General features: G+C 38.5%; 1 protein-coding gene and 1 non-coding gene across 2 annotated transcripts in view; one reads left to right on the top strand and one right to left on the bottom strand.

Moving 5' to 3' along the window:
* Positions 1–13225, top strand: part of KCNQ5 (potassium voltage-gated channel subfamily Q member 5) — a 609327-nt gene that overhangs the window by 146720 nt on the left and 449382 nt on the right.
* Positions 795–901, bottom strand: LOC130019480 (U6 spliceosomal RNA). Its single transcript, XR_008791808.1, has one exon. It is a non-coding gene; the product is annotated as a U6 spliceosomal RNA (small nuclear RNA).

Below are 13225 nucleotides of genomic sequence, written 5' to 3'. Positions count from 1 at the left end.
AAAGTCCCCAAGGAGCAACCCCTGAGCACTGAACTGGAGCAGCTTCTGGGCATCAGATGTGATCCCCAACCACAAAACAAACATACAGGAAAAAAAAAGCCAAAGAGAATGAGAAAAAAATTATAAATACTCAGTGTAACTTTTTCAATGTAAATCCCCTTATTTGATTAGAATATTCCTAAACTATTACTGTTAAATCCTCTACCTCCATCCATCCCTTCAACATATATTTAGTGATTTCCATCAATCTATGTCTCTCAAAAAATCTTCAGAGTAATGACAGTTGACCAAAAATATGATTTTGTATTTACTTGGTTAGAACTTTACTTGGTTAAAGCTTATATATGACTATTTGATGATTTCTGTTATCAAAAGTCAATTATTTGGATCAACAGAATAACCTGTTCATATTCTGTTTGAAAACAAAAAAGGTTATCCACAAGTAGTTACAATGGAAGGAGAGGGAAAATGAGTAAGAAATTTTCATTTTATCTTCATCTTAAAGGATGGACAGTACTTTTGATAGAAATATTGAAACATAATTCTAACAAAAGGTATAGTGTGAGTTGAAGCACAAGAGTAAAGGTGTATTTAAGTAAAGAATCATTGAGTTAAGTGGGGAAGAAAGTTTTTAAATACAGAGGAAAATGTAGATTAAAGTCATATTTTAGAAGGCCTAAGTGACATACTATGAAATTTAGACTGTTCTTTAAGTCATGGAGACTTAAAAAGATGTTTTGGGGAGTTTTTCTGCCACCAAAAGGATTAATTTTGACTATAAAAGAATAAAGATAATGTAAAGAAAATATTTATTTTTATAGTATGAAATCCTTGCACAGGGGGCATGCTAATCTTCTCTGTATCATTTCAGTTTTAGTATATGTGCTGCCAAAGCGAGCACAGCGGGTAGGGCATTTGCCTTGCATGCGGCCGACCAGGCTGACCTGGGTTCGATTCCTCAGCCCCTCTCAGAGAGCCCGGCAAGCTACCAAAAGTATCTCTCCCGCATGGCAAAGCCTGGCAAGCTACCCGTGACATATTCGATATGCCAAACACAGTAACAAGTGTCACAATGGAGACATTACTGGGCCCGCTCAAGAAAATTGATGAACAACGGGAGGACAGTGACATTGATGGTATGAAATCATCAGAGTTAGAGCCACTTGAAATTAGCACTTTGAAAAGTCAACAAATGAACCTTTTACATAGTTTACCTTAATTGGTTGATCATAAAATCAATTGGAAATGTGTATTTTACTTTTGGTTTATTTTGTAAATACAGTTTTAAAATGTAACATAAGAGGGAAACAGTCATTCCTGGGATACAGTGCAAAAATAAATTGATCAGTTCTAGAGTTTTCTGGCGAGATCGGAGAGATTGGAGAGCCCGGCAAGCTACCGAGAGTATTCGATATGCCAGACACAGTAACAACAAAGTCTCCAATGGAGACGTTACTGGGCCCGCTCGAGCAAATCGACGATCAACGGGAGGGCCTTTACCTTTACCTTTACCTTAGAGTTTTCTGGCAATCTGCTGTGTCTGAAGCAGACTGGAGATGCACATTGCATCCCTTTGTTTATTAATTATTACTACTCATTCAAAAATATTTACATCTCTATAAATTTCTCCAGATTATTAGTATATAATAACAGTGTTGTAATTCAGTTACGTGATGTTTTTCATTTTTGAAGTGTGACCAGTAACCCTCTAGTGCACAAATCAAACATTTATAGAACACACATCCAGAACTAAAACAAAAACCAGAATCAGATGCCGAGAAAACAGTGGCAAGAAAGACAAAGTCAATTTAGATGAAAATGTAGGACATTATGTTATGTGAAGTAAATCAGAAGGACAAATGCTGAATGATCTCACTTATTTGTGGTATAATGACAAAAAATAAATAAAGGACAGAACAAAAAATTGCAAAGTATCGAAGACTGGGTATTCCTGGATTACCCTAGATTATAGACATGTGAACGACAGGGTCCTGGAGCCGGTAGGGCATTTAAGCATTTGCTTTGCATTGAGCCAATCTGGGTTCCATTCACGGCATCCCAGATAGTCTCTCAAGCACCGCCAGGAGCAGGTCCTATGTGTAGGGCCAGGAGTAACCCCTGTGCATTGCTGGGGGTGAACCCAGAACTAAACCAAATAAAAAAGAAATATGAAAGACAGAAAAGGAAAGAAATTGAGGTGGGGAGAAAGAAGAGGCAGAAGTATAGGCAGGTGCCTCAGGCACATTGGTGACAGAGAGGTATGGAATACGCATATTTATGCATATTTCTAAATCACTGAAGGCACAAAACCCAAGCCACAACCACCAAACTTAAGAGTATGCCTGTTAAATTCAGTTCCTCAAATAATTTTTTTTAGATTCATGGGTATTTTTTTTATGAATTCGCTCAATATTTCAAGGAAAAAAACCATTAGAAAGCTCACTGTGGCTTAGTGTAAGTTTATTTAATAAATATTTTTCTTATGTGGAGATTTTAATTAAAAAAAAAGAGTATGCCTGTTAAAGAGGCAGGCTTGGAGGTGGGAGAAAAGTTGACAGGGGTGGTGGGATTGGTGTTGAAACCCTGTGTGCCTGAAAGTCTGTTATAATCAACTTTATAAATCACTGAGCCTTAACAAAATCACTTTTTAAAGGCAAGGACAGTGTCCATCAAGTCTGCTTTATGTAAGTGAGGATTTCAATTAGTGTATTTCGATTGGTGCAAAGTTATGGTCTATTTCTGTCCTTGGCGGTCTTTGGCCTACCTATAGTGGTTTCCTCTAGGTAGTGGACAAAGAGGATGCCTCTGAGAATGTTTCACTCTGCCCTGCTTCCTTGCATGTGCCTGGAGCACAACCCACAATAGCCTCCTCATTCTGTCAGATTTTTACCCCTGAACATGGTATGGCTTCCTGTTTGTTTCTTCTCATCTTTGCCTTTTTGGCTTTTGGGGACATACCCGCAAGGCTCAGGGGTTACTCCTGGTTCTGTAGTCAGGAATTACTCCTGCTGGTGCTCTGGACCCATATAGGATGTCAGGGATTGAACCCAGGTTGGCTGCATGCTAGGCAAAGGCCCTACCCACGGTACTGTTGCTCCAGCCCCTTCTACTTTTATGTTATTTATCATATGTTATTTTCTCATTATAAATATTTATCTTATTTATAATGAAAATATGCTATCACTAAAATTAGTATATTTATATGCTATTACTAAAATTGGTATATTTATTTATTTATTTTAGTTATCCCGAGAGTATTCGATATGCCAGACACAGTAACAACAAAGTCTCCAATGGAGACGTTACTGGGCCCGCTCGAGCAAATCGACGATCAACGGGAGGGCCTTTATGTACCTTTATGTACCTTTATCCAGCTGTTGGACTGAATGTGTTCAGTCAAAATGTGACATAATCTTCGAGGTTAAGAAGGATAAACAATTTAGATATGATATAGTCTGTTATCATTTTCCATGCTATTCTTTGTTTGAAATTTGACTTAGTTATATAATTTATATAGTTATATAAGTTTTATAGTTATGTAAATCCACACCAGGCTTTTTACACTTTGGGTACCCCAGAGGGGAGCGGGTGAGAGCCCTCCTCACCCCAAGGGACTCAGTTCCAGCAGCCAACGTCCACTACCCAACCGCTACCACCCTCCAGGTTGCTTTCCACATGCTCGAGCCGGGCCTCACATATGAGTGAACATATTCCTGGACTCATCATAAGACAGTCCTTACCCATTTTCCATAATTATCACATCATATTTGATGGGGTTCAGACAGTAGGCAACAAATCATAGAGGGAAATATCTATATGCATCTCAGAGAGCCCGGTAAACTACCGAGAGGATCCCGCCTGCAGGGCAGAGCCTGGCAAGCTACCCATGGCATATTCGAGATGCCAAAATCAGTAACAATAACAGGTCTCATTCCCCTGACCCTGAAAGAGCCTCTAATACGGCAGCGTTGGGAAAGGCGAGTATGGAGAATCTGCTAAAATCTCAGGGCTGGGACCAATGGAGACGTTACTAGTGCCCACTTGGGTAAATCGATGACAGTGATATAGTTACAGTGATCATACCTTAGGTTTGTTGGGTCTCTTCCTATCTCCCAGCAGCAGCTGGTCAGCTCCTGAGTGCTTATACTATTGCGAGAACTTGCTCTAGTTTCCTGCTTTTTTTTGAACTTTCTCAAGAACTTCTGCCAGGCATATAGACAAGACTTATGAATAAGTATGTCAATCCCTAGGTATAAAATTCATATGTCAAATGGATTTACCAATCCTTGCTTATTCTTTGCAAATTCATTAGAAATTTTGCTAATTTCTCCTTATCTTTAAGATAGAGAACTCTTCTTTCTCCTATGCTTTGTCAAAGATGAAACTCACCTTTATCTTACCTTGCAAGCAACCAATGCGAATTCAATCCCCAGCACTATAGATGGTTCCTTAAATCCCTCCAGGAGTAATCCCAGAGAATGGAGTAAGTTTGAGTATAGCCCCCCAAATCAAGATAAAAAAACATTGTATCTCATAGAGGAGCTTGGCACTTTGAATTTCAGATTAAGTAGTTATCTTGCATTACAGTTTTCTTTTTACAAGCTGAAAAATTGGGCTGGAGTGATAGCACAGCGGTAGGGCGTTTGTCTTACACGCAGCCAACATGGCCGACCCGAGTTCGATTCCTCCGCCCCTCTCGGAGAGCCCGGCAAGCTACTGAGAGTATTCGATATGCCAGACACAGTAACAACAAAGTTTCCAATGGAGACGTTACTGGGCCCGCTCGAGCAAATCGATGATCAACGGGAGGGCCTTTACTTTTTTTACTATTACTTATGAAAAATTGTGATTTTCACATTTTCATTTGATAGGGCTGGAATGATAGCACAGGTAGGGCATTTGCCTTGCATGCAGCTGACCCTGGTTTGATTCCTCCATCCCTCTCAAAGAGCCCGGCAAACTACTGAGAGTATCCAATGCCTCTTTTGCAGACCACAACACCCAAAAGGAGAGAGAGAACACAGGGGATTGCCCTGCCACAGAGACATGGGGGATGGGGGGATGGGGGTGGGAGGGATATTATCCATGGTCGTGGAAAATGGGCACTGGTGGAGGGATGGGTATCTGATCATTGTATAATTGAAACCAAAGCACAAAAAATTGTAAATCTACAACTTTAAAAAAAAATAAAATAAAATAAAGGGAAAAAAATACACACACAAAAAAAAAACTACTGAGAGTATCCCTCCCACAAGGCAGAGCCTGGCAGGGTCCCAGTGGTGTATTTAATATGCCAAAAACAGTAACAACAAGTCTCACAATGTAGACATTAATGGTGCAGGCTCCAGCAAATTGATGAACAAAGGGAGGACAGTGCTACAGTGCATTTGATAGAGAGAAATAGGGTGGGGTTTTCTAGGGCTTTCTACTTTCTGTTGCAAAATAGACTTCTTCTCACCTCTAAACAAATGCAAATGTTACCTTGTTTTGTATTTCAAATAATTTAAAGCAGTTTGGAGCTTAGCTTAAGGTATTATAGAACAGAGCCAGTAGGGCGTTTGCCTTACAAGTGGCCAACAAGGTTGACCCGAGTTCAATTTCTCCGCCCCTCTCGGAGAGCCGGGAAAGCTACCGAGAGTATTCGATATGCCAAACACAGTAACAACAAAGTCTCCAATGGAGACGTTACTGGGCCCGCTCGAGCAAATCGACGATCAACGGGAGGGCCTTTACCTTTTACCTTTACCTATTATCCAATAATATCTCAGTTGTGAAATAAGTTAATATATTAATTTATCAGTAGGATATGTCTATCTATTATTTCCTTATGGAGATTTTATTTTGAGTATTTTTTATGATGACCCTAATAATTCTTTTTCTAAAAAAGCATTAGACTTATTTCTTCAGAAGAAATAACTGTAAAAGTGCTGTAATGACTTAGATGTTAGGAGGAATGTGGAGGTGATAGCTTGTAAGGTGATTAATATTCTGACATAATTAAATTACTTTGTTTAATTCCTATAAACATATGCATAAGATTAATAGCCAAATTATTTTCTTTCTGGAACATAATTTAATTCATATGTACTCAGATAATTTACTTGATGAAAGTAAATTAATTTCATTTTGTAAAAAATCCATTTAAAACCCAGTAATAATCTATGATTGTTCCTCCTTTTGAGTTTGAACCACATTCAAATAAATAAAATTTCGGGATTCTCTTGAAATAATATTAAATCAGAATGAAGGCCAATATATGCATATTAAAATAAACCTGGTATATAATATAATGATTAAAAGATAAAGAATAATGTGAATATTTGTGAAATAACTTCATTTTCATTTTGCTGGGATGAAATATTGTGATGACATTTCACATTTTGTCTAGATAAGCATAAAAATAAATTTGGGGGACTATAATATATTATATACATTATATATTATAATATGTAACATATTATATATAATAACATTGGGCTGGAGCAATAGCACAGTGGGTAGGGCATTTTCTTTGCATGTGACTGAACTGGCCAACCCAGGTTCAATTCCTCCGCCCCTCTCTGAGAGCCCGGCAAGCCACCAAGAGTATCTCTCCCTCACAGCAAAGCCTGGCAAGCTACCCATGACTTATTCGATATGCCAAACACAGTAACAATAAAGTCTCACAATGGAGACATTACTGGGCCCACTCGAGAAAATCGATGAACAACGGGAGGACAGTGATGTAATATCATTATATATCTTTTAAATTGAGTTTTCATGTATCTTTATCATATATTGGCCATTCAGAAACTCCCCTTCAATAAAATCATAGCAGTTGTGAGTAACAAAGCATGGTTTTTCTGTGGACAAAAATTTTAGGGAAATGGTATTCATCATTGCCTCATTGGTGTTGATGTACCTTGTAAGGAAAATATAGATCTCCTTTGTATAAAGACTTTATGTTGTTGTTCAGCATTTCTATCATGAAAACAATTAGTATGCTAGGGATATTTGCATTTGTTTTAAATCCATTTCTGAGAACTGCCTGAGAGGGATATGGGGTGGTGGGACACGGGGAGAAAGGTGGAGGCAAGTGAATACTGGTGAGGAGTGTGATGCTGGAATGTTTTATGTCTGAAACCCTACCAATAACAGTTATGTGAACCACAGTGCCTAAAAAAAAGCTTTTTTAAAAAAAATAAGTCTATTTCTTAGAACAGAAGGCACTTAACAAAGTTAATTATGAAGTTTCAAAGATCTCTCTTTGGACTTTGAGGAGTTCAGCATTTGAGTCAGAATAATTCAAGAAATGTTTATTTACCAGGCACAGTCTAGGTCCTAGTCGGCCGCAGTAGCAAATAGTCTCTGCTCTCCGGCGACTTCTACTCAGGAAAGGAATGAGGTAGATTCAGCAAAAGGGCAAGAAAATAGCCAATGTGATTATCAGAACTGTAAGAAGAAGGCAGGAATTCAGAATGCCCAGAGATTTCCTGTGCTGCAGAGAAAAGTGGAATAGAAGGATGGTCCTCCATACAGAAAAGTGGTATTGCAGGAAGAAGTCGTTTATTTGTTTTTTTTTTTTTCCAAAGGACCCCTTGTTTTATCAGACATAAACTGTTCATAAGATTCTGGTCTCAAAAAGTGAGCATTTCTTTGTATGCTTTAAAATGGGGAAATCCTCATTGGTGTTGATTTCATGTATCTTGTAAGGAAAATATAGACCTCCTTTGTATAAAGACTTTATGTCGTTGTTCAGCATTTCTATCATGAAAAAAATTAGTATGCTAGGGATATTTGCATTTGTTTTAAATCCATTTCTGAGAACTGCCTGAGTGGGATATGGGGTAGTGGGACACGGGAAGAAAGGTGGAGGCAAGTGGATACTGGTGAGGAGTGTGATGCTGGAATGTTTTATGTATAAAACCCTACCAATAACAGTTTTGTAAACCACAGTGCCTAAAATAAAGCTTATTTTTTAAAAAAATAAATCTATTTCTTAGAACAGAAGGCACTTAAGAAAGTTAATTATGAAGTTTCAATGATCTCTCTTTGGAGTTTGAAATTTAAAAATTAAAAGTTTCAAATTCACTTACATCAGGCCAGCTCTTATTTCTTCCATCAGGAGGTACCTTCCTTTAATATGTGGGATCTGAAGTGTTAATATTTTCTATCTTCATTTTATTTTTTCAGGATTTTAGAGACATTTTTATTCAAATATCTTTGTATTGTGTGTGTAAAGGTGTAACATTAGTAAAACTGTAGCCACAGATAACCCAGAGGAGGGTTCAGGGAACAGGTGTAAATTTTCTCTTTGTGTACTCAGCAGTTACATAAGGACAGATAGCTTAGGTCAAATTAGAATTAAAGACAATGGGGAGCTGCAGCCTGACCTGAAAGCCAAGATGAGAGTAAAATGTCACTGATGTTATTAGCTGCCAATTGGGAAAAATAGAATACATTCAAAACAAATACAGGAGTAGAAAGAAAACTAAGAGAATTATAATTTTTAGTGTCTTTATTCATCTTAAACGATATTTTGTGCTTACATTGCACATTTATTTTAATGTTTAAGTAGTTTACCATTATAATAAATAATAAGTTACGCTTCTATAAGATGCAGGCATGTCAGAGCAAAGTTTTGCCCAGAGTTCTTATCAATTTGGTTGATCTACAGATACAATTACACGATTGAAACTATCTTAGAAATAAATAGTATTAACATCACCATGAATGAACATCAAGTTCAACATGAATAACAAGTTTGGATATTTATCAAAGTAAGACTTAATAAGTAGGGGAAGGGTGTCTGGCTTTTTAGATTTTTTTTCTGGATTAAATAGGTTTTTTGTTTGTTTTTGTTTTTTTGGGTCACACCTGGAAATGCACAGGGGTTATTCCTGGCTCTGCACTCAGGAATTACTCCTGGCGGTGCTCAGGGGACAATATGGGATGCTGGGAATCAAACTCGGGTCGACCATGTGCAAGGCAAAGGCCCTACCCACTGTGCTATTGCTCCAGCCCCAGGATAAACAGTTTTAAAGCCAGTAGAAAGTAGAAAGTCAAAGGCTATGCTTTTTATTTCACTTGAACCTGAATCTCCAACAAAGAGCCCCATGGGGGCAACCATCAGAATTGCATTCAGTCCCAAATAGTAGGAGATAAATGACTTGCCATTAGTTTTCTTCTCTGAGAGCGTAAAGATAAAGGATCTAAATCCAAAAGCAGGTGCATACATTTTGGGAGCGATAAATCTAAAGTCAAAAGGGCAGTATTGCTATACAAATTTCCTCTTCTCCACGTCTTTTAATGTCGGTCCCACTCTAGTTATTTGCAAAAAAGTAATTTTGGTAGATAAAAAAGAGCCCAGATCAAGTTGATCTGGGCTAATGTTAAAGGAGAAAATACTTCCATTCAACCTTGTATAATAATAGTCTGGCCCCTCTTTTTGCCATTAGCCTCACAATAGATGATTGTGCAGCTAAATGTCTTGGAGTAATTTCTGTAGAGACAATACCCAGATTTTATATATATATATATATATATATATATATATATATATAAGATCACGTGGACGCCCACCTATAAGATGGTCAGACTTCTTCGTCAAGACCCTAAATGATCAGTTTGAGGCTCTACATGTTCCTAAAACAAACAGATACCATTGGGCTACGCTAGCACGCAACCGGGATGAATGGAGACGTTACTGGCACCCGCTCAAATAAATCGATGAATAACGGGGATTAAGTGATTAAGTGATATACATATGTGTGTGTGTGTGTGTGTGTGTGTGTGTGTGTGTATAGTGGACTCTCAGTTTGAGTAAAGCAAGTCTTACATCCTACCTAGAATAATGCCTGTTTATTCCCCTTACGGGCTGGAGCGATAGCATAGCAAGTAGGGCATTTGCCTTGCATGTGGTCGACCCGAGTTCGATTTCTCTGCCCCTCTCGGAGAGCCTGACAAGCTACCAAGAGTATCCCGCCCTCATGGCAAAGCCTTGCAAGCTCCCCGTGTCGTATTCGATATGCCAAAACAGTAACAAGTCTCATGATGGAGATATTACTGGTGCCCGCTGGAACAAATCCATGAACAACAGGAGGACAGTGCTACAGTGTTACATTCCCAATACATTCTCAAAACATGGTTTGGATAAAAATGTACAATGACAGGCCACCTGTTATTCATTTGTTCCTCCAGCAGTAACCCCTCTCCAGGGAAACACTGGTTAAGTATATGCACAGACAATGTATGTGCCCACAGACAGCAGATCTTTTATAGTTAAATTAAGAGAACTATAGTAGCTTCTTCCTACACAATACCACTACCATACACACACTAGTGCATGCACACGTGGCATGCACACACACACACACACACACACACACACACACACACACACACATTCAAGACTTTTTGCAAATTGAAATTCTCTGAGACTTAAAAGTATGATAAGAAAGGAAAAGAATGTTGGTGAGATACGCAAATGAGACAACCCTTACTAAGAGTGTACGAAGCTTAGCATTACTCTGCATTCCTGTCCCAGGATGGCACAGAACTGTGAACAAATGATTGTACTAGAAAGGCAAGGCAGGCTTTTGCCTGATGCCAGGGTTTCTCTTCACAATGAGGGTGTATCATTGAACTTTACCTATACTTGGTAACTTTTAAAAATAAACAAAGTCCAGTAAGTCATGCTGTCCTTAGAAAGGTTCTTGCTGGAAGAGCAGCATGAACATTCCTGATTTTGGTTAATAGACAGTGAGGCAAGGTCTTAAGTCAAGTTTTAAGAGCAATTAGAGCTAATTAAAAAGACAGGCTTGTCAGTGCCTGAACATTGTGGAAAAAGGGGTCCAGGGACTTAGCGTTTGATTTTGAGCTACACCCAAGTTAAAGCTGAATTCAACCTTTTTGTTCCCTTCAGTAGAGAGTGTGTGTATTGTGCGTCATGTTCATGGGGTGAGGAGGTTCATAATCATAGACACAAGATCAGCTTTGGAATAAAAGTGAAAGGCATTCTTGGTTGCTTTCAAATCTTCTAAAAATAGCTACACGCTTCTGCCAAAGCTAATATAGACAGGATTCCCATGGAAACCCTCTGTCTGGAAGGGGCGGGTATTATTTTTTCACCATTTATTGGTTGACTGGCTCCTGCCCATTTGTATGTTACTCCTCTTCTTAATGCAACACTGATATCTATTGTCAAAACTGCCTAGCTAAACCAGAAAGGTGCATGCGTATCTGGTCTGCTTATCTAAGGGGGGCGGGGGGGGGGGGGGTATGCAAACTCAATTGAACATTTTCCCAAGGAAAGGTTAACAAAAATAAATATGTACATCCTTGTTGCACCGTGTGTGTGTGTATACTTCTAGTTTTCATTACTGTGTACCTTCCGATTCTTCATTTGAATTCATGGTCACAGCCAGATTTTATCAGTGACAATAGTCACCCTCCTTAACGTATTATCATTTTTAGGGTTGTCTTTTGGGGGCAGTGGAAGAGGAGGGGTTCTACATCTTTCAATTCTGGGACTCCTCATTCAAGAATAGAATGCTGCCTAGAACTTGACCTTACAAAGTTAGCCTTATTCTCTTCATTTTCAGATCAAAAGTATAGGTTTCAAAATAATATTAAAGGGCCAAGAATGCGACTCACATGGGAAGCATATGCCTCACTGGTTCCCAGCCCACACCAATATACTCCAGCACTCCACTTCAAAATAAACATTAAGTTATCACTCTATTTGTCTCTTTTTCTCTTGGGATGATAGTACCTTTAGGAAAGCACTTTAACAAAATAACTAGCACTACATACTATCACTAAATAAACTAGACCATTTACAGAGTCTGAGATAAGAACTGAAACGCTTTCAGAGGTTCAGAAGGCAAGAGTATAAGGTCAGGAGGTAGTTCTAGTGATAGAGCACAGGCCTGTCATCTGTGGCACCCTAAGTTCCATCCCCATCACACCTGGGCCACCCTCCGATCTTTCCTTACCAAGGAGAGCCAGGAGTGGTCTCCAACTCATAAGCGTCAATGAGCGAGACTCTTAATTTTTTTAAAGCAAGGTATGTTAAATTATAAGGATGTTTTTGATGTAAGTCTCATAACATAACATAAAAATTATGACTAGTTTTATGACTAAATCACATAAAAATTCTGTAACTTTGTTCTTTTAATTTATTATCCGCCTTTAGCCTTCTTTCTAATAATAATTTAGTAACTGCACATTAAATAACAATTAGCATATCTAAGTGATTCTAATAACACATCAGACTATGTTCATCTCAATCAAGTTTAACTGATCACAAATATGAACAGAAGTAGATATGAAGTCATATTTTTCCAGGATTATCAAATAATATGCATAATTCTTCATATATCATTTTGTTTTCTGATGTGTTTAGCATAATTTGGATGTATAGTGCTAAAAGATATCTATGCAGTATTTGCAGGATGCATATTGTTTCATTTGGAATTTATATCTGTAAGGATTGGGACTTTTCCAACTCTGGAGAAGCCAGTGTTCTCTCTTGAATTTGTATTCTCTTTCTGTCTCTGATCTCACACTACTCTAAGTAAATTTCTTCAAATAAAAAATATTTTGCTCTACAAAAAGTAAAAGAGAAAAAAGATTGAGGAGGATATGTAACAGCCTAAACTATTACATCTCATCATGCCAAATTACATCAGATATTGTATTTTAGGATATTCTTATCTCCAGTGGTAGTGGATAATAGCAGGAATATTTGGAAACAAACCATTGTAATCACAAGCCACTGAGATTCCTAGATAGTATCTTCAAGTGTCCAAAGCCAGGTGCTGAAAAGAGCTGGTTTTCCTTCTCTGTCACACACAGTACCTAAGAGACCCATGTAAAGGAAACTGTAGATCCCACTCTCCCGTCCTCATCACTGGAGCAGAATTATAGACTGTCACTGTCACTGTCCTCCCATTGTTCATTGATTTGCTCGAGTGGGCCCAGTAACATTGTGACACTTGTTACTGTGTTTGGCATATCGAATACATCACGGGTAGCTTGCCAGGCTCTGCCGCACAGGCGAGATACTCTCGGTAGCTTGCCGGGCTCTCCGAGAGGGGCAAAGGAATCGAACCCGGTTGGCCATGTTGGCTGCATGCAAGGCAAACGCCCTACCCGCTGTGCTATCGCTCCAGCCCAGGATTATAGACATAATCAGGAAACATTTTTCTTCTCTCCCAATGCTCCATATAGAAAACGAAAAATT

Source organism: Sorex fumeus, unplaced genomic scaffold (assembly GCF_029834395.1).
Source record: "Sorex fumeus unplaced genomic scaffold, SorFum_2.1 ptg000008l, whole genome shotgun sequence".
NCBI classification, from domain to species: domain Eukaryota; kingdom Metazoa; phylum Chordata; class Mammalia; order Eulipotyphla; family Soricidae; genus Sorex; species Sorex fumeus.
Note: the sequence above shows the minus strand (reverse complement) of the source record. Positions and strands in the feature narration are given on the sequence as shown.